The 23975-nt window shown below is 38.8% G+C and overlaps 1 pseudogene across 1 annotated transcript; it reads right to left on the bottom strand.

The window, feature by feature from the left end:
• Positions 1-371: 371 nt before the first annotated feature.
• LOC146607991 (NACHT, LRR and PYD domains-containing protein 3-like) lies at positions 372-13233 on the bottom strand (annotated as a pseudogene). Its single transcript, XR_014905132.1, has 12 exons — positions 13126-13233; positions 12943-13041; positions 11189-11287; positions 10446-10524; positions 9134-9362; positions 7160-8969; positions 6718-6891; positions 6273-6428; positions 3473-3646; positions 2776-2931; positions 1071-1117; positions 372-907 (listed from the first exon to the last, which is right to left on the bottom strand). The product of XR_014905132.1 is annotated as an NACHT, LRR and PYD domains-containing protein 3-like (transcript).
• Positions 13234-23975: the final 10742 nt, after the last annotated feature.

Below are 23975 nucleotides of genomic sequence, written 5' to 3'. Positions count from 1 at the left end.
TACCTTCATTAGCGCTGCAATAAAATATCAGTGCATGGGCTCAGGAACACTTCCAGAAACAGCGTCTGTGAGTTGTTTTAAGAAACAACTAAAAACTCATCATCTTAGACTTGCTTTTGTTAAGTCTTTTTTTTAGTGCTCCGTTTTTTAAATTTTATTGTGAAGCACTTCGTTATCCTTGTCTTGAAAGGTGCCATATAAATAAAATGTTGCTTACTCCTGAGCTACGACCGCCATCCATGTGGAAGTAAGCTGGAGGCTACGCACCCAATCAGACATCAGGCTGAAGCCTGGCTGCTCACTAAACTTGTGAATGTCTGAGTATTTTCTAAATTCTTCTTCTGTGCATCTCAAACAGGTGAAGATTCTTATCAAATGCCACACAGACTCACAGAGGCCCCAAACAAGACTCTGAATCCAGGATAAAGCAGTTCAGTGAATGTTGTGCTGAAAGTGTGGAGGTGGATCAGAGTTTCAGAGGAGACTCTGTAGAAGGACAGAGTGCCAGAAGGACAGTCCACATACACTGCTACTCTGTTAGAGACAGAGGAGGAGGAGGAGGAGATGGATGTTTGTCTGTTGTTGTGCCTGACAGAATGAGGACCATCATCTGTACAATACAAACTCCAGGACTGATCATTCCATCCAAACAAACAATGTTTAGCATTTTCTTTCCTTCTGATTCTTCTGTAACTCACTGATATATAAACGTTTCCTCTCCACTCGACCTCCCAGTAACAGCGACCAGTCAGACCATCTCTACACAATAGTTGAGGATGGAAGTCAAATCTGTCTGGATGATCAGGATATGACTGATCCTCCTCCACACGTGCCACCTTCCTGTTGTTGTCAGACAGTTTCAGTTTTGTGTTCACTGTGTTTGTGTCGAATGTGAGTTGACAGGAATCTGATGGAGAGAACAAACACAGTCCAGCTGCAGTTATTGATCCATCATCCGTTCATTGATTGACACTTTGATAATGACTCTTGACATCAGAGATGTGAATGAGTGATGTGACAGTTTGAAGATGGTTGAATGTTTTCATGAATCACATTAAAAACACACTTACACTTCCTCAGACCTGGTCTCAACCATCGGCCTCCAGCAGGCTGCACCCTGAAAGGAGGAGGGGGGTCAGACCAGCACAGTCTCTTTCAATATGCACACATGGACATTACATCGCTCTCATACACATACTGTTAGACAATGATAAAGTCTGTATGACAGAAAGTGAAAGCTTACATTGAAAGCTCAGGACACTGGATGAGAGACCCTGAGTTAGATCAGTCTCTGGAAAGATAATTAAAGCCTCATTATACTGACTAATACCAAATTTAAAAAGTTCCTGATCAAAACCTCCAAAAGTTTATTTTGTTCATCTGGATGTAGCGTTTTCAGTGGGAGAAACGTTTCAACATTTTCAAACCCCAAAACACGCTGCACCAAAAATATGCAAATTATATGTTGCATGGTTGGATGTTAAGAAGAAAAAATTTTTTGATCATGCAATTTATTGAAAACAACACTTCCTGCATATTTCAGAGTGGCCTTTTATTGTGGGCAGTCTAAGGCACACCTGTGCAATATTCATGCTTTCTAATCAGCACCTTGACATGCCACACCTGTGAGGTGTGATGGATTATCTCGGCAAATGAGAAGTTCTCACTAACACAGATTTAGACAGATTTGTGAACAATATTTGATAATAATGGGTCCTTTGTGTATGTAGAAAATGTTTCAGATCTTTAAGTTCAGCTCATGAAAAATGGGAGCAAAAATAAAAGTGTTGCGTTTATATTTTTGTTTAGTGTATGTTGTGTAATAAGATTATCATTTGGTTGCCTTAAGTTTAGTTATGTTTCACGTATGTCTTCCTTATTAGTCTGTCATGTTTCTTGTCTTCTTGTCCATGTTGTCATGTCTGCGTTCCATGCCGTTTCCTGTTTTATTGTGTTTTGCTTCCCCTTGTCTTGTTAGGTCTGATTTGTTCCAGCTGTGTTCCCACCTATTCCCCATCCCCCCATTATCTGATTGCGTACTAGCCTTCTGTCTTCCTTTGTTCAGTGTCAGGCCATCTTTTGTCTTTTGCGCCATATTTCTATGTTCCAGGTATCTTTGTATCCATGCCAAGTTTCATGTTTTTTTTCATGTTTTTGTTTTTTATGTTTATCTTTAGTTTCCTCGGTTTAGGTTATTGTTTATTCTTGTCTTTGTTTGCCTTATATATTACTTTCTTCATTTCTTCATCAGCCACATTAAACGGCTCGCTTTTTGTTAATACTCAAATTTTGGTTCCACGTTCCTCTGTGTCTGCATTTTGGGTCCACTCTTCATAAATTCAAACAGTCTGCTTCGGCTCACTGTGACAAATGAATTATAAATATTATATCGATATTGGTCTACTTAATCATAAAGTAATAGAAAAAAAAATATTGCCATTATAAAAAAAGCTACACAGAGAACTTTCAATCCTTGTTTGTGCAAAACAATCAAATAAAAATCCTAATGTGATATTAAATAAACCACTCTAGCCTCAAGCACAGCAGTGTGTGGTACTAAAAGTAAAAAAACAAAACAAACAAACAAACAAACCAGTGTTCATTTATTTAACATTCACACAAATGTAAGACTTGTTTTTCTTTTATATGGCTTGGAGCAAAAATTTATATATATAAAAAAAAAAGCTCCTTGATGAGTGAAGAAATTTCTCCTATTTCCTCGAGTGTCTCTTTCTCCATTGCCAGGCACTTTGGCTGCCAAAGGCCACTTCATACCTGAGTATGTCCAGTTGGAGCTGCTTCAGCAGCTTCACCCCTGCCTCTCCTGGATCATTGTAGCTCAGGTCGAGCTCTCTCAGGGTGGAATGGTTGGAGTTCAGCACTGAGATAAGAACAGTACAACCTTCTTCTGTGATCAAGCAGCCTGACAATCTGCAGACAGCACATGTGACAGATACTATAAGAGAACAGTGACGCAGTCAAATAGCGAGAAACAATACCTCCATTTAACAAATATGTGATCGATTGAAGCGCAGAGTTAGCTTTAACAGAGATATTTTGAGCTAAAAGTTTATTTGTTCAATTAATGAAACTATTAAAGTAAGAATTAGGACAAGCCCTACACAAAGTAGAACTGATGCTCATATGAGTGTCATTAGTTTTGTAGGGATTTAAGCACTACTTAAAAAGTTGACCAGATAATTACTCTCAATGAAAAAGCCTGGTGTGAATTACTAGTTGATTCTGAGGAAAATGTGAACATCTGTAATAAATTACATCAAATTAAAAACAACAAATCGACGCTACACAGTCTGTGTGAAAAGAAATCCTGTTATTAGATAAAGTTTTAATAATATAGCAGAATATAGCAGAATAAATCAACAATAGTCCTGGTTAGCCATGGTTAGCCACATAGGTTAGCATTGAATATGATTTAAATGGACTTTATATGAAAAGTTTGAAGAATCCTGACCTGAATATTTCCAGTTTACAGTATGGACTCTCTAGTCCACCACACAGTGTTTTCACTCCCGAGTCCTTCAGGTCATTATTATTCAGGTCCAGCTCTCTCAGACTAGAGGAGTGGGAGCTGAGAACTGAGGATAGAGTGTCACAGATTCTGTCCGAGAGGTTACAACCACTTAGTCTGTTGAGACAACAAGAGGTAAAAAAACCCAAACAAACACACAAACCAAAACAAACAAACAAACAAACAAAAAAACGTTAAAATGTGCAGTCTATACTGATTATTAACTGTGCACATGCTAAATCCTTGCTGGTCTATTCCAAATATCCTTAAGACATTTTATTATTTATACACTTTGTGCATTATTTGTACAAAATAAAATTTATATTTTTTAACATCCGACTAAATCGCAGTGACGTATTTATGGTCATTTTATACTTTATACTTCATTTTTATTACAATAATATTAGCCCTCTGGGGTCCAGGGTATAACTGGCCGTTTTTGACTACTTTTGATTTTACCTCTATATTTCACCTTTAAAAACTGTTTATCTTGCCTTATTTTGTATCATTATTTTCAGCACAACCTCAAATATTTGAAATTTGAGTTATTTTTTCATTTTGGCATACTATATTAGCACAATTGATCTAACTTCAGACAAAAAAATTTATCTGAGTAGAAAAAAGTTATATTTTTTACTGTAAAACCCACAAACATGTTTAACGAATCATTTTCATAACTTGAAATGCAAATAGAAATTGTACATTTCTAAAAATTATGCACAAGTTTTGCAAACAACAAAGTTATAAGGTACTTTTTACCTAAAAATGCAGCCAAGGCCTCAGGCGTTTTTTATATAACCATTTAAATCTATTTACAGAACAATCATGTGTGCTGCATCAGATGAGAAGGCACACAAATTATTTGTGCGAATCCAAAAAACTAGTTTGTGTTCAGTATAAAACAGAGGAGAACACCACAGGCCTAAACCCTGCAGGTCTGACAGCAGGAGGTGTATCAGTCCTGTTTTCCATGTGGGAACAGCGTTTACACTGGAATCTGCATTTGATGGCTTTTTTGGAGCAAATGTGACATTCAGCAGTATAACTGACACACAATACAAAACAATAACTACACAACACACTAACTCTAGCCTCCAAACACGCTAAACGTCACTAATGTCTCACATATGAAAACTTGCTCTCTCTCTTTCTTTTGCTCGCCCGCTTTCCGTCGCGGGTGTCACTCCTAAAACTTCCCCTTCTCCCTAAACAACCAAGTGCCGCATGGTAAACTCTAACACCAATAGGGAAGGGGTGTTTTTTCCTTTTTTTCACTCACAAGTGGCGAGTGTTTGCTAGCGCTGTCTGTAGAAAACACAGTTTTTACCGTTCTTCCCGCTGTAAACACCACTGTTTTGTTCAGAAAAAACATTGCGTGTATTTTTTTATCATAACCCTGGCTTTACGTGGCCCATTGACACAATTCAAAAACTGGTATATCGTTTGAAGTCCGTACTCTCGACCCAAATTGAAATGGAGACTGAGTCGCAGCATCTTGTAGCTGTGTCGTCTTAAATTGGTCATGTGATTTTGATGCGCCGGTGCGTCCGTCGACTCCAGAGGGTGAATACAATAATAATCAATTGATTGTAATTTAATTGCAATAAATTGTTTTACCTGTATAACAAAGTTAAAGTCTAAAGTTGAGAACTGAAATACAAATTATTTGCATGCACTAAGGCTGGGCGATTGGAGGAATATATCGACTATTGACAATAGGCTCAATCGTTTTTACAAGGGTGATTTATTTATTTATTTGCTAATAATGTTGGCTGAAGCTAACAGAAGCAGTCAACAGAAACAAATAATAGCGCTGTTTTAACGTCACCCTCCTTCAGCTGTGAGCAAATGCACCCTCCTTAGAGTGCTGGAGCGATTTACTCAAATAAGAGAAAGAAAGAACAGCAGTAGCCTATGTTAAAAAAAAACAAAAGCATTTTATCAAATAAAAAAACCCACTATGGTGGGGAAGGAAACAAAGAGAAACTGGCTTATTTTTTCCACTATAACCGTGTTTACAGGCATTTCCAGTGTTTATCTGTTTTACACACTCGACCAAACAACTCTTCACTGAGGTAACAGTCTATTTCTATCTGTGCCTTTTCCTCCAGTGTGCAATTTGGCAATTACTTTGTCCATGTTTGGACTTCATCTGTGTTCTAAACGCGCAAATCAATATGTGCATCATTACATTGCTCCGCCCATCAAAAAGTCTGTGCATACGTGAATATATCACCTGCATCGGTTGGAAGTTTTTTTTACATATCGCCCAACCTAAGCATGTTCTTTGGAAATAGTGGTTCAAAGTAATGCAGTCCACTTTCAATCCTCCTTGTCCATATCATTAAAAGCAGCCAAATATAGTAATAAAACATTAGCAGCTTAGTCATTTGTAAAGTAGTAAACCAGTACAAAAAACAACAAAAAACAACAACAAAACAAACCCCTCCCAAAACACTTGGCATGGCTTGTTATCCAGAGGTGGTGGGGAACATATGAATCCTCAAAACATACCCTCTGCTTATTCGGTTCGCATTTATATTCATAAGCATATGGACAAATAGGCTGCGTGAAACTACGAAGCTACAGATTCACAAACCCTTCACTTATTTCTTGTTCACGTTCAAGTAGAATTCCTATAATGAGCTAAATGAAAAAGGCTACTTTATGTGTGACTGTAAGAAAAACTTTCAAAATCATCTTCCTCTATCAGACACTGTGGCTACAAACAGCCTCTGCACACCTGAGTGTGTCCAGTCGGAGCTGCTTCAGCATCTTCACCCCTGCCTCTCCTGGATTATTGTAGCTCAGGTCGAGCTCTCTCAGGTGGTAATGGTTGGAGTTCAGTGCTGATGTCAGAGCACTACAACCTTCTTCTGTGACTGAGCAACTTGACAATCTGCAGACAGCATACATGACAGAAACTATTAAACAATTAGAAAAAATTGAACTGGTGCTCACGTGGTAAATGGTAAATGTACTGGTTCTTAGATAGCGCTTGTCTACTCTACCTGAACTCTCAAAGTGCTTCATGAGTGTCATTTCTTTAATTAAAGAGAAAAAAAAGATCCTAAACAGACCACATGAAAAGAAAGTAGTGAGAAAGTCCTGATAATTTAATATGTAATATCTAGGATCTCAACTAGAACAATTTTACACATATCATGAAAGATTTGAAGAATCGTAACCTAAGTTTTTCCAGTTTAGAGTGTGGACCCTCAAGTCCCCCAGACAGTACTTTCACTCCGGAGTCTTTCAGGTTGTTGTTACTCAGGTCCAGCTCTCTCAGACAAGAGGAACGGGAGCTGAGTAGTGAGGATAGAGTTTCACAGATTCTGTCTGAGAGGTTACATCCACCAAGTCTGAGGAGACAACAATGGACAAGAAAATAATAATATGTGACTGCACAGCATGAACTTTTGATTATACATGGACTATATAAATCATCAACTTAGCACATGCTAAATCGTTACCAGTTTACCCTAAGAAACCCGATGACATAATGAGCTTATACATTAAGTGCAGCTTCTAATTGGCACATAAATCTTACATCAAACTAGACAGCACACAACTGTGCTAAACAGAATAACAAAAACAGTGTGTTTAAATCATGAAAACTTTATGACTTACAGCGCTATGCTGGAGCATTTAATCACTGGCAGGAGCCTTAGGAAAGCCTTCTCTGAAGCAGAGTATTTCTTCAGGTCAAACACAAACAGATCTTTTTCTGATGATAATAAGATAAAGACCAGAGCTGACCACTGAGCAGGAGACAGTTTATCAGCAGCGAGACTTCCTGATCTCAGGGACTGTTGGATCTCCTCCAATATAGAATGTTCATTTAGTTCATTAAGACAGTGAAACAGGTTGATGCTTTTCTCTGCAGATAGATTTCCACTGAGCCTCTCCTTTATGTGTTGAACTGTTTCCAGATTGGTCTGTGAGCTACATCCTGTCTGTTCTAGCAGCCCATGTAAAAGACTTTGATTGGTCTGAAGTGAAAGACCCAGGAGGAAGCGGAGGAACAAGTCCAGTTTTCCGTTTGAACTCTGTAAAGCCTTATTCACAGCACCCTTGTACAAGCAAGTGTCTGCAGATTCTTCTTCTTGCAAATTCTGGGTGGTTTCCTGTTGCTTTTCCAGTAAATTCACTCCAGAGTTGATGAAAGTCAGATGGACATGAAGAGCAGCCAGAAACTCCTGAACACTCAGATGGATGAAGCAGAACACCTTGTCCTGGTACAGTCCTCTCTCCTCTTTAAAGATCTGTGTAAACACTCCTGAGTACACTGAGGCGGCGCTGATATCGATGCCACACTCTGTCAGGTCTGATTCATAGAAGATCAGGTTGTCTCCTTGCAGCTGCTCAAAAGCCAGTTTTCCCAGAGACTCAACCATCTGTTTGCTCTCTGGACTCCAGGGTGGATCTGTCTCCATTCCTCCATCATACTTGACCTTCTTCACTTTTGCCTGAACCACCAAGAAGTGGATGTACATCTCAGTCAGGGTTGTAGGTAGTGCTGTCCTTGTTTCCTCTTTTCTCTTCTTCCCCACATCCTCCAGAACTGTAGCAGCGATCCAGCAGAAGACTGGGATGTGACACATGATGTGAAGGCTTTGTGATGTCTTGATGTGGGAGATGATCCTGCTGGCTTGCTCCTCATCTCTGAATCTCTTCCTGAAGTACTCCTCCTTCTGTGGGTCAGTGAACCCCCTCACCTCTGTTACCATGTCAATATACCCAGGTGGGATTTGATTGGCTGCTGCAGGTCGTGTGGTTATCCAGAGGTGAGCAGAGGGAAGCAGGTTCCCTCTGATGAGGTTAGTTAGCAGCACATCTACTGAGGTGGACTTAGTGGGGTCTGTCAGGATTTTAGTTTTGTGGAAGTCCAGAGGAAGTCGACACTCATCGAGGCCATCAAAAATTAAGACAACCTGGAAGTCTTCAAAGCTGCAGATTCCTACTTCTTTAGTTTTGGTAAAGAAGTGATGAACAAGTTCCAGCAGGCTAAAGTTTTTCTCTTTCAGCACATTCAGCTCTCTGAAAGTGAACAGAAATATGAACTTGATGTCCTGGTTAGTTTTGCTTTCAGCCCAATCTAGAGTGAACTTCTGTGTTAGGACTGTTTTCCCAATGCCAGCCACTCCCTTTGTCAACACTGTTCTGATTGGTTCATCTCTTCCAGGTGAGGCTTTAAAGATGTCTTCTTGTCTGATTGTTGTTTCTGGTCCATCTGGTTTTCATCTCCTGGATGTTGTTTCAATCTGTCTGACCTCATGCTCATCATTGACTTCTGCAGTCCCTTCTGTGATGTACAGCTCTGTGTAGATCTGATTCAGAATGGTTGGATTTCCTGCTTTAGCGATCCCCTCAAACAGACACTGGAACTTCTTCTTCAGTTGAGATTTAAGATTATGTTGACAAACTGGAGCAAATCTGCCTGAAAACAGACAATATGTTACCTGATTAAGTTATATATTAAATATCCCACCATTTAATTCTTCTAAAGAATGAGTGTTTACATATGTGCTGGTGTAATCCTTCAGACATTAGTAAATGTCTTAGTATAACCAGCAGCTTCTATGTTTAGAAAAATCCTCTTACTGCTCAGCAGACGGTCAGCCAGCTCATACTGCTTCATTCCTCTCAGAAACTGCAGTGTGATCTTTATAAATGCCTCTCTGTTGGTACGCCTTTGCTCTTCATCCTCACACTCCAAAATCTCCTTATCCTCCGTCTGGCAGTTTAAGCATTCTGAATAATCTGGATACAGAACTGTCTGGATCTTCTTTAACTCATTCTTCACAAAAGTGATGATTTTCTCCTCCAGGAGCTGGAACAGAAATTTATATGAATGACTCAATAAATCTGAAATCATAGATACAAACATCAGAACCATGTTGAAAACAATTACAATCCAGCTGGAATTAAAATCTGTTTTATTTATACATCATTCCAGGGCTTCGTGTGGTGTCAGTTTGCTGTTTTTAGATCCCCCTTAAAAGCTGAATAAATTAACTTTAGACCTTGGTGATGGAGGAAAATGTCTCAGGGAATGTTAAGATTCCTGCTGAGCACTGCAGGTCTGCATACACCATTTCTTTTGTTTTGCACTCAATGCTGCATTTATGTGGGCATTCACACCCATCAATCTGGGAAGAGTTTTAAAGCAAGTTGAAAACAATTTGAAGGCCATCATCCTAAAGATTATTCACAAGTGGAAAATAATAAGTCAGTTGCTAGTCTTCCAAGGTGTGGATGTCGCGGCAAACCTGGTTAGACTGTACAATTCTCAAAGAAACAGCAAAAAAAAAAACACAAGAGCTAAAGAGTTGAAGTTTATGACAGTACATTTAGAAAAAGGAGAAACAAATATTGCAAGTTTAGAAGGGTTGTCAGGAGAAAGCTCTCCTTTCTGAGAAGAAAACAGCACAGCTTAGGTTTGTAAAGCTGCATCCAAACAAACCACAAGACTCTGAATGGATGACACCAAAGTGGAGACCTTTGGTCATACCACACAATTTTGTGAAAAAACACAGGATCAGCACTAAGGAGCCGAACCCCAACCCTGAAAAACAAACAAATCCCATAATCAAACCTCCACTAAACTTTACATTTGGCACAGTGCAGTCAGACTTTCATTTCCAGTTGCTTCCACTTTATTATAATACAACTTTCTGTAACGATTTAAAAGTATTTTTTAAATAAAACTAACAAGTGGTTTAGAAATATTAGAGCTTGAAATACAATGTAAATACCATACAGTTATATTTTTGCTGCTGCACCATCTGAATTTTGAAGCTATTTTCAAAAATAGTCACGCTTTTTGCTTCTGTGTTTGGTTGTAAGAACATGCATAAAATTTTTAAGAAATGACTGTGAACAGATGTAAAGTACTGTTTGTATATTTACAGACCATAAATATGGAGTCCAGGTGTGCTTGATGCTCCTGGGGAGGCTGATCACTGGGAACCTCTGAGGTATTCTTGTTCTCTCTGTAGAGATGAATAAATAAGAGAGAAAAAAAGACTTCTCAGAAAAACTATTTTACAATCCCACCTTCCTAATTAAGAGGAAAGGAAAACCATGTAATCATGTTTTACCAGTGTTAGAATTTTTTACAGTGATGATTTGAATTGTTGAATGATTTGTTTTAGCTTGATTACCAGCAGCTAAGACAGATGTTCATATAAGATAGAATCACGGCACTGATGGACTTCTTTGAGACATTAATAATTGATTTGTGGCTACTAGGTGCAAAATAGTCTCTTGGACTTTACCTAAGCCATCAAGAAAGAAACCTATAAGTGATTTGTGGCTTAGATTTTAACTTCAAAGGCTTCTAAAACAAAGACTGCCAGTAAAATGGCAAAAGCCCCATAGCCCTTTGTTCGGTGGCTAAATGGTGGGGCAATTAGGAGCAGCTGGTTAAAAAAAAAAGAGTCTCTATTGACATCCAATTCTTAATAGCAGTAAGGGCTGCCTCCACTTAGCAAGACCTGATGCCACTCGACTGGTTGTTACCAACATTGTTTTCTGAGCCAAAGTACAAAGTTTACACCTGCTGGACCAGCTTTCTGACAGAAAAGCCTCTTACATCAGTGGTTAGGTTTTTGAAAGTTTACTGAAAAAATAAAAATATATACAGATATAGATTACCTTTCCACAGCAGAGTTTTGTCCTTTAAAATTAGCACCAATACTCTTTGACCAGTCACTCTTTAAGGACACACAGCTGGGTTCAGGTCCAGGTTGGTTCCTGTGAATAATGATGGAGCAGTGATGTGAGTGCTGAGCTGTGTGAGAATAGATTATCGTATTATCGCAGTAGTTGGGATTTAGTTGTTGAACCATGGTAAAGCATTATATTCATTATTCATTTAAGTAGGTCATAGGTCAAGTTACTAAACATTCACACATCGAGCACACACATAGAATTGGAAGAATAGGTCAGAGATGTATGTGAGAAGCAGGAGCGACAGAAAGCTGCCGTTAGTGGGATAAGGAGTTGGTAAGCCAAACTCAGGAGAATATAGTGTGCGAAGAAGTGGGCAGCAAGGACACAAGATAGGGAGGCAGGAGACAGAGAGGGATCACAAGGTTGTTGATGTCTGTGTATAAATGTGTGCTGCTGGGACGGCCCCAGCGGATTTTGATATTGGATGCTGAGCTGTGAAAATCCCCATGTACATGTAATAAAATTAATGGATTGTTTATGTTGAGAAAAGACAGGAATGGAATATTACACTGTTTCATGATACCTTATATTGCTGATTTATAAAGAAATACTGTTTGCATAGAATCACGGCCCGCTTTGTCTGATTAGGGAGAACAAAACATGCTGAAAGCCAAGGTCATAACTGAAGCTCACTAAGGCTACGTCCACACTAGCACGGAGATATTCAAAAACGGCGTTTTCATACGAAAATGCTCCGTGTCCACACTAGCGTTTTCAGTCATTTTGACAGAGTTGCCCAAAATGCAGGCGCTCAGACTCAAGGTGTCAACTCAAAGTCACAGCTTTATTGGCTGGCAGGGGAAAAAAAAAAATACAAACTAAACTAGGAAACACCAACCTAAAACTCACAGTGAGACACAGGGAGATCCACACAGCATGAGGGACAACACGACACTGACTCAGAGAAACACAGGGCTTAAATACACTGGGAAGTAACGAGGGGAATGAGACACAGAAGGAGAGCACAGCTGGGGGAAATAAGAACTGACGAGACAAGGAAGCGTAAACTGAACACATTCACATAAGACACGGACCTTCAACTTAAAACAGGAAGTATGACACAGAGACGCGAACTAGACTAGGGGAGACAGAGCAACTAAGAAACACAGACAACACCAACAACAAAGAGACACAGAGGGCAGCTACTAAATACTCAGAGAACTAAACAGAATACAAGAAAACGAAACTAAGACACTACATTAAAGAATAAGCTGGGACAACAAAGAGAACTAAGAACATAATACAAAAAACTCAGAGGCGCAAGAAACTCAAAACACTGGGTCACTGACCCAGGACCGTGACAAAAATGCCGTCTCAATGTGGACAGGAGGCCAAAACGGAGAGAAAATGATGGACATAGCCTGAGAGGGAGAGAAAGAATGTGAATGTTTAGGTTTTATGACTCGGGTGGGGGTCGAGGCTATAAGAGTGTGTGTAACTGTCAGACACTTCAAGATCTGCAGGACCTCCTCCTCTGCACATCTCCCGTCCAGATGATTGTATTGCTCAAAGAGTTTGTATGGAATAAAGAGAATTGTATTGATTAAAGAGATTGTTGAGTGGGCATTAAAACACCGAGTGTTGTTCTTCCTTCAGCCCGAAGATCAAAGAATTGTTTTTTTAACAGTGTTTGAAAGTTTACTGAAAAAATAAAAATATATACAGATATAGATTACCTTTCCACAGCAGAGTTTTGTTCTTTAAAATTAGCACCAATACTCTTTGACCAGTCACTCTTTAAGGAAACACAGCTGGGTTCAGGTCCAGGTTGGTTCCTGTGAATAATGATGGAGCAGTGATGTGAGTGCTGAGCTGTGACATGGAGAAGAGTCATGGACAGTTAGAGATGGTCATCTCACCTCTGAGCTTTGGTCTGGCTCTCATGTTCCCCACACAGAGTGGTTTTAGAGGGAGGGACTCCCTCCTCTCTGTCCTCACACTGATCCATGCTGCTGAATTCACATCCACAACAGCTCACACACACTTTCTACCTTCACCTGCAGAGGAAACACAAATCATTCGTGTGCACATCAACTGAAATCCTCCTGTCATGAAGCACAGCACACATGATACATTCAGCTTAACTGGAACCTCCAGTCCATTTTCAAACATTTCAGTTGATAACTGAAAGTATGTATCACTCTTTTTTTTTCTTTTGAAGGACATGCTGCAAACCATGCTGAGTGAAAACCTTATATTATGTCATTTTATTTAATAGACTAAATTACAGAAATGAGAACAAATTGTCTCTTTATCTTAACAAAATACCCAAAAATACAATTTAAATTTAATTTAATTTAAACTGGTTCTTTGCCAAGTTGATCTAACCCAAGGGTTAGATGCCTTTTTATGCTTGAATGATTCGTACGTCAGTCTACAGTGGCTTAGCAAAAAAACGATAAAAAGAAATTCTTCTGAAGGCTCAGGTATAAGAACTGGACTGAAAATGAGTAAAAAGTAGCTAACGTGTAAAGAAGAGCTTTCAAAAGACCTTTGGAAAGCCTGGAGAGCTATTTCTCAAGAACACTTTAAAAAAGTTGATTCTGTTCATCTGGACGCAGCATTTTCAGTGGGAGAAACATTTAGTCACTCATCCAGGTGACTTCTTCAGACTCAGCTGACTGCAGGTTTCCCCAATCTCATAAACAATACATTTGCATAAGGACTGAAACCAGCCCACTGAATGAACAATCGGCTGTGAGGTCAAACCAACAAACACGAAAACACCAGACATTATAATACAGGCTTATAATTCGATGTTTTTTCGAAATTCTGTACATGAAAAGTGAGCGCGAGAGCCCTTGGTGCACCTGCTCGCTGCTGAAGTCAAAGTAAAACTTTATTGTCATCTCCGCTATATAAGTACAGTATATAGAGAGACGAGAGGACGAGGCTCCAGTTACAGCAGTGGAAGTAAACAAACAATATATCCTCCTGAGACCCAGGAAAAAAAAGTATTTTGATTTTGATTTTTTTAATATAAATCAAGTATTGGCTTGGTAAAAAACACATTGCAAAAACAATTTTGTTTTTAACAGATTTTATTTAAATTTTACAACATGTGCACTCCAGTGCACAAGGGGAGTTCATTGATCCCGAATGTGAAACTAACAAAATTCAAGAGCTGATTAAAAAAATTAAATGCTGCACTGAAATCTTTGTAAGCAGGATTTTAAAACATATTTACATAAAAACATCACAAAACAGTAGATCATGGGTCAACTTAGAAGTCACTGACATTTCACTGGCTGTAGGCCATTCGTCTAGGAACAACTGATTGCACTGGGTTTTTTTTTTATTTATTTCACAAAAGTCCATTCATTTATGATATCTAAGAAAGCACTGTGATTTTTTGGATACACAGAGGAACATTTGCCACTTCACACATCTCACATATGTTTTACTGTTGCACCCAAGCATTCTGCACCTGAAAGGCCTTGGGCTGTTAACCATTTCAGGCAAGTGGAGTGCACCATATTTTCTTACACTCTCATCTGGTTGGGGCTTCCTTTTCTTGATTTCTGGAGAGAACTCTTCATCACTGGTATTATTTAGGTCTTGTTCCCATGTTTGTCCCTTGTTTATCAGTTCTTCAGCCAAGAGGAGCTTGAACTCCAGGTACTGTGTATTCTTTTCAGCTTGTTGCATGGCCTCGCTGCCTTGTCGATATTGAAGCCATGAGTTGGTGATGGCCAGATCAATGAAATGAAGTATGGTGCGAACAGTCCACTTCTTGGTCCGGCTAGATATTCTGTAGAAGCTGAGCATGCGATCACATAGGTCAACCCCTCCCATGTTGATATTATATTCTGCAACCACTGCAGGTCTTGGGACTTGGATTTGTCTCTGTTCTTTCTTTGACCATCTGGAACAGGTATCCTGGGGCTCAATTCCATGAGCAGTTGATGCCATGACAACAGGCTTGTTGTCCATCCACTTGGTGACTGCTATTTCATGAGGTCTCCGTACAATCATTTCTGACGAACCTCTTGGTTTTGAGCTCAGGATGTTGTCAGCAGTGAAGTGGCACTCTTTTGGGATTCGATTCTTTTGAATTGTTCCTGTACCTAGAAGGCCCCTTTCTTTAAGAGCATCCAGAAGACTGATGGTGGTAAAATACCGGTCAAAGTAGACTAGTGATCCTCTAGGAAGTGTCTCTGTTAAACGCAAGACTGCATTTCCACTTATTCCCATCTGTTGGACTTGAGTGAAGGTGTTCTTTCCCATGTAGGTTTCAAAATCAAGCACTAAACCACCTGGACTTGCAAGAACAAACACTTTTAATCCTGTTGGATTTGGCTTTCCAGGTACAAACTGACGAACTGGACATTGGCCAGTGAATGGAACGATCTGTTCATCAATACAGACCTTTGTTGGCCTGGGCAGATTGAGGCAACCTTGGAGGACCCTCTTTAGAACTGGTCTGACTTTCCACAGGGGATCCTTTTTCTTTTCGCTTTCTGGCACACTGAGATCGTCAACCATTTTCAGCGAGGACCTGATCTTGTAGAAACGATCACGTGTCATGGAATCAGCTATAATTGCGACTCTTGTTTTGGCAGCCCAGTACATTCTAATTCTCGGATATCCAAGGCATGCCATGTACACAGAGATTCCTAAAAAGGTATTGATCTCCTCTGGTGTTGTGTTTAAACTACACCCTGAATCCCGTACCATACGCTGGTTGGTGAAGAAGGACAAGTCCTGAATTTGTTTTTTATCAATGTACTGCTGGAAATACTGCTGTGGGCTCCAATCATTACGTGTCATTAGTGTGCCATCATCTCGAATTCTGCATTCTTCCAACACAGGCATGAACCTAAGATAAAGAAAAATTACTTAGCAAAACAAAAGTCAGAAAAATTATTTATACTCAAATATCCGATATAGTTCACTTAAAACACTTTTACACTATCTTTACAAGTTAAATTAATTTACTGTAAAACATTTCTGTATGTTACTGGTACTTTTGTACTCAAAATCAAAAATTCCAGATTCTCCTACATGTTGGTTTTGGACCAGATAGGACGACGGCAGATTTCAGCTGGCCCTGTGTCTTTCTCCATTACATCTGGCCCTGCATCTTGGTCATCTTCGTCTGGTCCCTCATCTGGGTTCTCACCCTCTCCTGTCTGGCTCACATGACTCTCATCTTCTGAAAGATCTATGTCTGAATCTCCCTCAACGATTCTGTTAAGAATTCTCTCTGCCTCTGTCAAAGAGCTGTCTACTAGAAAAATGTGAAATAAAAATAAGTACAAAGTCCTGACGTGCACTGGAGTACACATTAATAAATTAGTCATTTGCTCTGTGAAATTAAATAAGCTTAGTTCTGAAAACTTCCTCAAATTACTTACTAGATGTTTATTTTTGAAAATTTATCAAAATATGAGTTGCAAAAACACTTTAAATGTAAATATCATGCTTACCTTTCCTTCTTCCATAAAATGTGCTTGTAGGGATGCCAGCCATTTTGAAAAGGAGGGAAAAGGATAGTTGGCAAGGCCACACCCCACACATGTGACATCATTTTAAAGGTACACTTGTCCTCTCTAAGAAACAACAGGACTTAGCAGAGTGGCATGTAGAGTATGAGAGATACAAGCAAAAACTAAATGTGTACTACAGTGCACAAAAATGAACTGCTGGGTCTCAGGAGGATATATAAGAAGAGTAAGAAAATAAATATACACTTTAGGACTAGGGGTAAAGGGATCAATCACAATGTAAAATTTACAGTTTGATGATTTAAAGTCTCACACACAAGCCGTCGAAAGGACTGGAGGGGGCCCTGCTGCTTCCAAATAGAGTCCATTTCATTTATAATGTTGTAAATCCAAGTCCATTATGTATTCATGATTTGAATGAGGGATGGGTGTTCATACTGGAGTGCAAAATTAAAACCAATGGAAGATGGACAAGAAAAGTTCAAAGCCACCAGGTCCTCAGTTTAGAAAAAAAGAGAAAAGAAAAGGAGGAGAAACGAGCAAAAGATTACCCATATGGAAAAGATATATATAAATCTTATAAAGTTTGTATCTGTCTTGTGTGAAACTTGTATGAAAAGCATATAAGTGTGAAAACAGATATAAGATCCCTTGAAAAATTATATAATGAAACTTGTATGTTTTGGATACTTACTAAAACAATGTATGAAAGTAATGCGAAAGTGGCCACTTTCATGAGTAAATCATGTAAGCCTTATATGATTTACTCATGAAAGTGGCCACTTTCATGAGTAATCACATATAAGTTTTTACTATTTCTTTTCTGTATGGGTAGGGCTGCTTGATTATGGCAAAAATGATAATCACGATTATTTTCACTGAAATTGAGATCTCGATTATTTGACGATATTTATTTAACCCTTTAAGACCTACCATAGAACCAAGTCCGCCAGAGCTTATATTATTTTTTTACATGTTGTAGTGCCATTTGTGGGAGCATTTCAAGTTGCTATACATCAATACAACTGTTATAGCCCATATTTTAATAATATGTATGCATTAAGTCCATAGTAACTACATTAATGTTATGTTTTTATGTTAATGTACAATCCTTAATATGTTTTGTGTGTGTGTGTGTGTGTGTGTGTGTGTGGGGGGGGGGGGGGGGGGGGCAGAGGGAGTGTTCGCCCAGGGCGCCAAACAGGCTAGGACCGCCACCACCTACTACATTTGTCAGTGACTGCAGGGAGGAGGGACTTGCCACTCTTCAGTTTCTACAGGACTTGAACGCATGATAAGGCAGGCTGGGACTTGCTGGGAGTCCCCTCCCTCCTTTTCAAATAAACTTTACTGAGACCCACAAAATGCGAAACATGCCCCATACAGATAAAAAACTACAGACACAGCACAGACATTTCTCCTGTTTGCTCACAGACAGACGCGGATACGTCGTTATGTTAAGGAGCGGCTGCAGGGATTTATTAATCAAATCTGTCTGCGTCAGCCTTGGCTTGTCCTTGTACTTCCTGTTCAGATCATAAGGATAAAATAAATAAAGAGACGTTAAGTCTTGTAAATCGTTATCATAACTACCGCGAGTTACAAACGCAGAAAAGGTTTTAAGCTTCCGAAGTTTTAATAAAAGCAGTCCGAGGTTCTCCAGCGGCCAGCCAGCTTCTTCCCGTCTTCCCAGTTGCAGCTTTCAGTCCGTTAACGCCAACTGCGCAAACTGACGTGAGCTATCGAGGAAATCACGAAAGACTGATCCCTTACCTCCTACAGGAGACACAGGAGACACTGTTCAATGAGCTCCATCGAAATGAAAAGAACCAATCAAAGAGGCGTTTGGGGGCAAACCCCGAACCATTCACTCGATCAAAGCCGCGCGCCCTGTCCAGTACGGTAGCACGCGCGTTGTCCGATGCAACCAACCGAGTGGGTGTGCTACGACGTCTCCCTTTAGATTTCACAATTAATTTTACAGACTGTAGCCTTTAAACTTTCACCTGTAGCATTCATATTTTTTTAAATCATCCAAACGTTTAAAGAAATACAGAGAAGATTGATATGTGTGCAATAGCTAGATAAAAATATATATTAACAAGATAATATGCAATGCAGAATTTGTTTTCTTCCAATCGGTACCAAAAAAAGAAAAAAAAAAAAAACCAGTACAGAATATGTTTATTTTTATATTTAACAGCATTCTCAATACCATTAATCATAAACAGAGTTCTTATCACATTTCATAAAATTTACAATGAGCTGCCATGGTATAATGAATTAATAATGTTAATAACCAACCATAAACAGCTGGTATAACAGAGCTCACGTCCACAGTTTAGCTAACAGGTTTTGTAGAATTCTTATTGTATTAGCTTGTTATTTACTTTTGAACTTAGAATATCACCTGCTTTCATTTAAAGTAACCCAGCATTACAGATATATTAGGGCATTTTTTAACCACTAGATGAAAGCAGAGACAGGGAGCAGGTCGTTTAATCCTAAAACAACTACAACACTACACCTGTTTTAACATAACAGTCGAGTCAGTCATTGCTTCTCAAGCTATGTGAGGTGCACACATCATGCACACATTCATATCAGGTGGATCTGACTCACTTTGACAACAGAAGCTTCACATTAGATTAAACCTATATAGATTTCTTCTTACAGAGGTGGATGGTGGCTATTGACAGACAATAGTGACATACTTAAGTGCAATCTGATTTCTTTTGCTTGTAAACAATTTTAAATGGTAAATGGCCTGTATTTATATAGCGCTTTACTAGTTCCTAAGGACCCCAAAACGCTTTACACATCCAGTCATTCACACACACGTGATGGCAAGCTACATTGTAGCCACAGCCACCCTGGGGCGCACTGACAGAGGCGAGGCTGCCGGACACTGGCCCCACCGGGCCCTCTGACCACCACCAGCAGGCAACGGGTGAAGTGTCTTGCCCAAGGACACGACCGAGACTGCCCGAGCTGGGGCTCGAACCGGCAACCTTCCGGTTCACAAGGCGAACTCCCAACTCTTGAGCCACGATCGCCCCTTTTTATACTATTTTTACAGTGTTAGTAAAATAGCAGACAACTTTTTACGCAAGTGACCAATGTTCCCTCTAATTTTTCATGTGTCTGAGCGAACACACAAACTCCCTGAGCGATCCCTTGGACCACTGTGAGCGACATCAGACGTGTGCACTGTGGTCACACCAGCATCAAATCCATCCAAGTTACATGGTTTATTAAAATAATCAAATTACATTAATTTTATATACTGTTTTGTTTGTTTGTTAATTAGTCTGTTTGTTTGCTTGTTTTAATCAATTTTAAATCATGCTTTTTTATTTGTTTTTCTTTCTAATGTCTCTGTAAAGCACTTTGAATCACCTTGTTGTTGAATTGTGCTATACAAATAAACTTGCCTTGCCTTGCCTTGCCTACAGCATTTACATTTATGTTAGACTATTTTTAATTAACTGTTTTAGCCCACTTACAATGAAAATTTAAAAAATCTTGTTCATGACCTGTGTAGTATGTTAACACTATTGGAAGTAAGAATAACTTGAACTCCAATTTTGAAAACACAACTTTTTTATTTATTTATTTTTATAAAGCTCTGACTTGTATTATGAGTATGAGTCTGTGGTCTGGGAGAGAGTCCTGTAACTCTGTCTGCAAAATACAGTATATAATGACCAATGTTGGGCAATTAATTATATAGTTACTTCTTCAAAAAAGTTTTGCAAACAAAGTTTTTGCAGCTGTTTACCTAAAAATGCAGCCAAGGCGTTTTTTTAAAATAAACATTTCAAACTATTTACAGAACAATCAGCTGTTCTGCATCACATTTGATGCCACACAAATTATTTGTGCCACTCCAAAAATAATTTCTGTCCACTATGAGATAAAGGAGAAAAACAGCCTGATACCAGCAGGCCTATGTTCTGTCTGATATTAGGCTGCTGTTGTGTTGCTTTGAACGTGTATTTTTTGGGGTTAAAAAATGTGGTTTATTTGTTTAATAAATAATTTTGACCAGTAAACTTTCCCTGTTTAAACATGCACCATGGTTTGGTCTTTCTTTGCTTGTGACTTCTTGATGTTGGTAAATACAATAATTGAAAAATACCACGTCACATATAACAAACATATAATAATGCACATTATAGAGTATGCTTCTGCTGTGAGGTCCTGCCTCCATGTACTTGTGCAATTAATCGCTAGACGGGTATATTTATAAATAATATTATATATGGGAAATTTTCCTATACATATTTTTGACCTGGGGGCAGAATTGATTGTGAAATGGAAAGGGAAAATGCTTATGAACTTGCAGATGCATTTAAGGTAACCCTTTTTCATTTTTATTTAAGAAGAGAATTTGTTCCACTGTACGAAGAGGATTGAGTGCAGAAAAAGTGGTAGAGATGCAGTTATACAGTCTACCTGGGCCCCACGAACTATCAGCTAAAGAGAATAAATAAATTAAATTGCTGCACATTTTGTAGACTAAAATTGTAAGATTATTTTAAAAATAAAATATATCTTTTTATAACATTAAATGTTACGAGTCAAATGGAAGTCTTTCTAAAGTTATTTAATGATATTTATATTATGAAAAGCAGATTTTTTGACATTTTAAGTTTTTCCCGTTTCCAGATAAAATGAACACGCACAAAACACAAGCAAACAGCCAGAACACAAAGCTGGAAAACCCACCCCATCGACCAAAATCAACTCAAAATACTCCCACACAACAGAACCTCCTCTATCCCTCGCTGGCTCCAAATCTCTCAGTGGAATGATCAGTGGTTCGCTATCTGTCACCATCAAAACACTCCACAAATCCCGCGAATGATTCACCTGCTTATAAACCGTTGAATCAGATACCGAAGCAGTTAGGTTCTAAATGAAGCTTCAGACGTCACTGATCACGTGACTCTGGCCAAACGAATCAAGCTTCGACACAGTGCTTCTGGAGCAGTGTGTTGATTTTTTTGACACACGCACCGGAGCTTCAGCTTCAAGCGGGCCATCACTATTCAGGAGGAAAACAAAACATTGCATATATTTTTTATCATAACTCTGGTTTTACTGAATCTGCGCTAGTATAGTCTATGTCACGAGTTAGGGAGGACTCAGGCGCAGATGGGATTACATCCAATAAAGCGGTTTATTTACAGGTCACCAAAGTGCAAGCTATATACAAGTGAAGAGGGAAACCTCAGGGTCCAAAAAGCCAATTGGGGAAGGGGAAATCCTCTCACACTCTCCCACACGCTGTCACACTTGTACTCCACACAGGAAAGGCAGTTGGTCCGGGGAAACTGTTCACAAAAAGGATTAATCACTAACGCGAAACTCTCAAATTGGAAATTAGCTCGTAAGACGAGAAGTAATACTGACTTGTCTCACTTAATGATCCAGTGAAGACCCGTTCTGCTTCCCAGCCTTAAATATCAGAGACTCCTCAGCTGAGTAATTGAGAACAGACAGACAAGGCTGGGACTTGCTGAAGGCTCTTCCCAGGCAGAGTGTCGAGAGAGGGAGAGAGAGACAGGCACAAAACAAAAACAACAACCAATGAAGCCCTGTGGGGCCAGCGAGGCAGACACAGGGACCATGACATACTAAAAGTTCTCTTTAAAAACTAAACTAATATTTTCCACAAACTCCAACAAAGGTCCATCATTATCCAGGGTACCTCTCTTTCCACCCTATTCACTTATCCTTCAACGTGTCATCAGGTCCCTCTATGACCATTTCCATGAATAACAAGTAAAAGTCATTGTTTTCCTGCAGTTAATCATTTTAAGCTAAATGCAGAAAATCTTTCTCTCTCATGAAATTGATTGTTTTGGATTTCCATCTGCTTGTTGCCCTTTTGTTTCTGCCTGTTTGAGTTTCATAATTTCATCAAATACACCAGCCATTCCTGTTTCTGTGTCTGGTTATCGAAGGGTATCTTCACCTCTCATTATCAGTTCATCTTCAACATCAGGCTCACCTTCAACTACTTTTGGGCCATTCTACAATAACAAGATTTTGTCTCATCCATAATTTTTTTTAAAAATACAATTCAGCTCTCAGGAAGCACTCAAAGCTGAATTTTCACATGTCCGTACTTATTGAAAAAATAAGCTATCAATCCAATTTTTTGTTTTGATTTCATTAATATGAACTTCTAGTAATTGTGAAATAGCTCAACTGAATGGAAAAATGAATTGGATGTAGCTTTGTGAAATAGCTCAACATATTTTAGAGAACAGTAACCATGCACTGCAAGTTGTTCCCTACAAGATATGTACATCCCTGTTATTGAAACCTAATTAGCCTGGAAAATTAAAACAAAAGTGAGTGAAAAACAGAAAGGAGTGAGCGAGTCACATACTAACATGATGGGTTAACCATCATGTTAACCATAGCAGAGTGTCGAGAGAGGGAGAGAGAGACAGGCACAAAACAAAAACAAACCAATGAAGCCCTGTGGGGCCAGCGAGGCAGACACAGGGACCATGACTTACGTGCTAACACTGAGATATTTTTCAGACTAGACTGAGTGTGTCATTCTAATAATGCAACCCTGTTATCCATATTTCCAAAATAAAATAAAAAAATAACGGCAAAGTACTTTTCCTTTCTCAATAGGAGTACATTTATTTTTTATTTTCACAGAAAATTATTTAACACATCTAGCATCTGTTTCTGAATAAACACTAATACTGATGTGCTACTATGTTACTTTTACTTACAGTCCTGTTGTCATACATATAAAACATTACAGACATATGAAATATTATTTAAATCACATTTCTTGTGTAAATCCCCTCTTGCTAGGAGCTAACTTCCTGTCTTGCTTCCATTAGAGCTGCCAAAAATGACTGAAACATCATATGGAGGGGAAAAGTACATTAAACACTTGAGAATTTAAAAAAACAACAACATTTCTTTGACCAAAAATAAAAAAAAAACCCCAAACAAACCAACAAAAACAAACCAATGAAATAAACAGAAATAAAACATTTGGATTAATTTAATGAGCTCAGACTTGTTTGAGATGCAGATGAACTGGTTCAAAACTGAGCTCTGGTGAAACACAACATATTGATATCCACTGTGAAGCTTTAACAAGAAATATGCACAAAAATCTGGAATAATCGTTATAATGAACTTCAACTGATTGACCTGATGAATCTGAATACGTTTCTGAGTGATAGAGACAGAAATATACAGTGTTAATCTAACAGGAG

The sequence above is a fragment of the Diplotaxodon limnothrissa genome, linkage group LG23, assembly GCF_057381915.1.
Source record: "Diplotaxodon limnothrissa isolate DT_005_m linkage group LG23, D_limnothrissa_male_GT1.1, whole genome shotgun sequence".
Taxonomy (NCBI): Eukaryota; Metazoa; Chordata; class Actinopteri; order Cichliformes; family Cichlidae; genus Diplotaxodon; species Diplotaxodon limnothrissa.
This window is presented reverse-complemented; position numbering and strand designations above follow the sequence as displayed.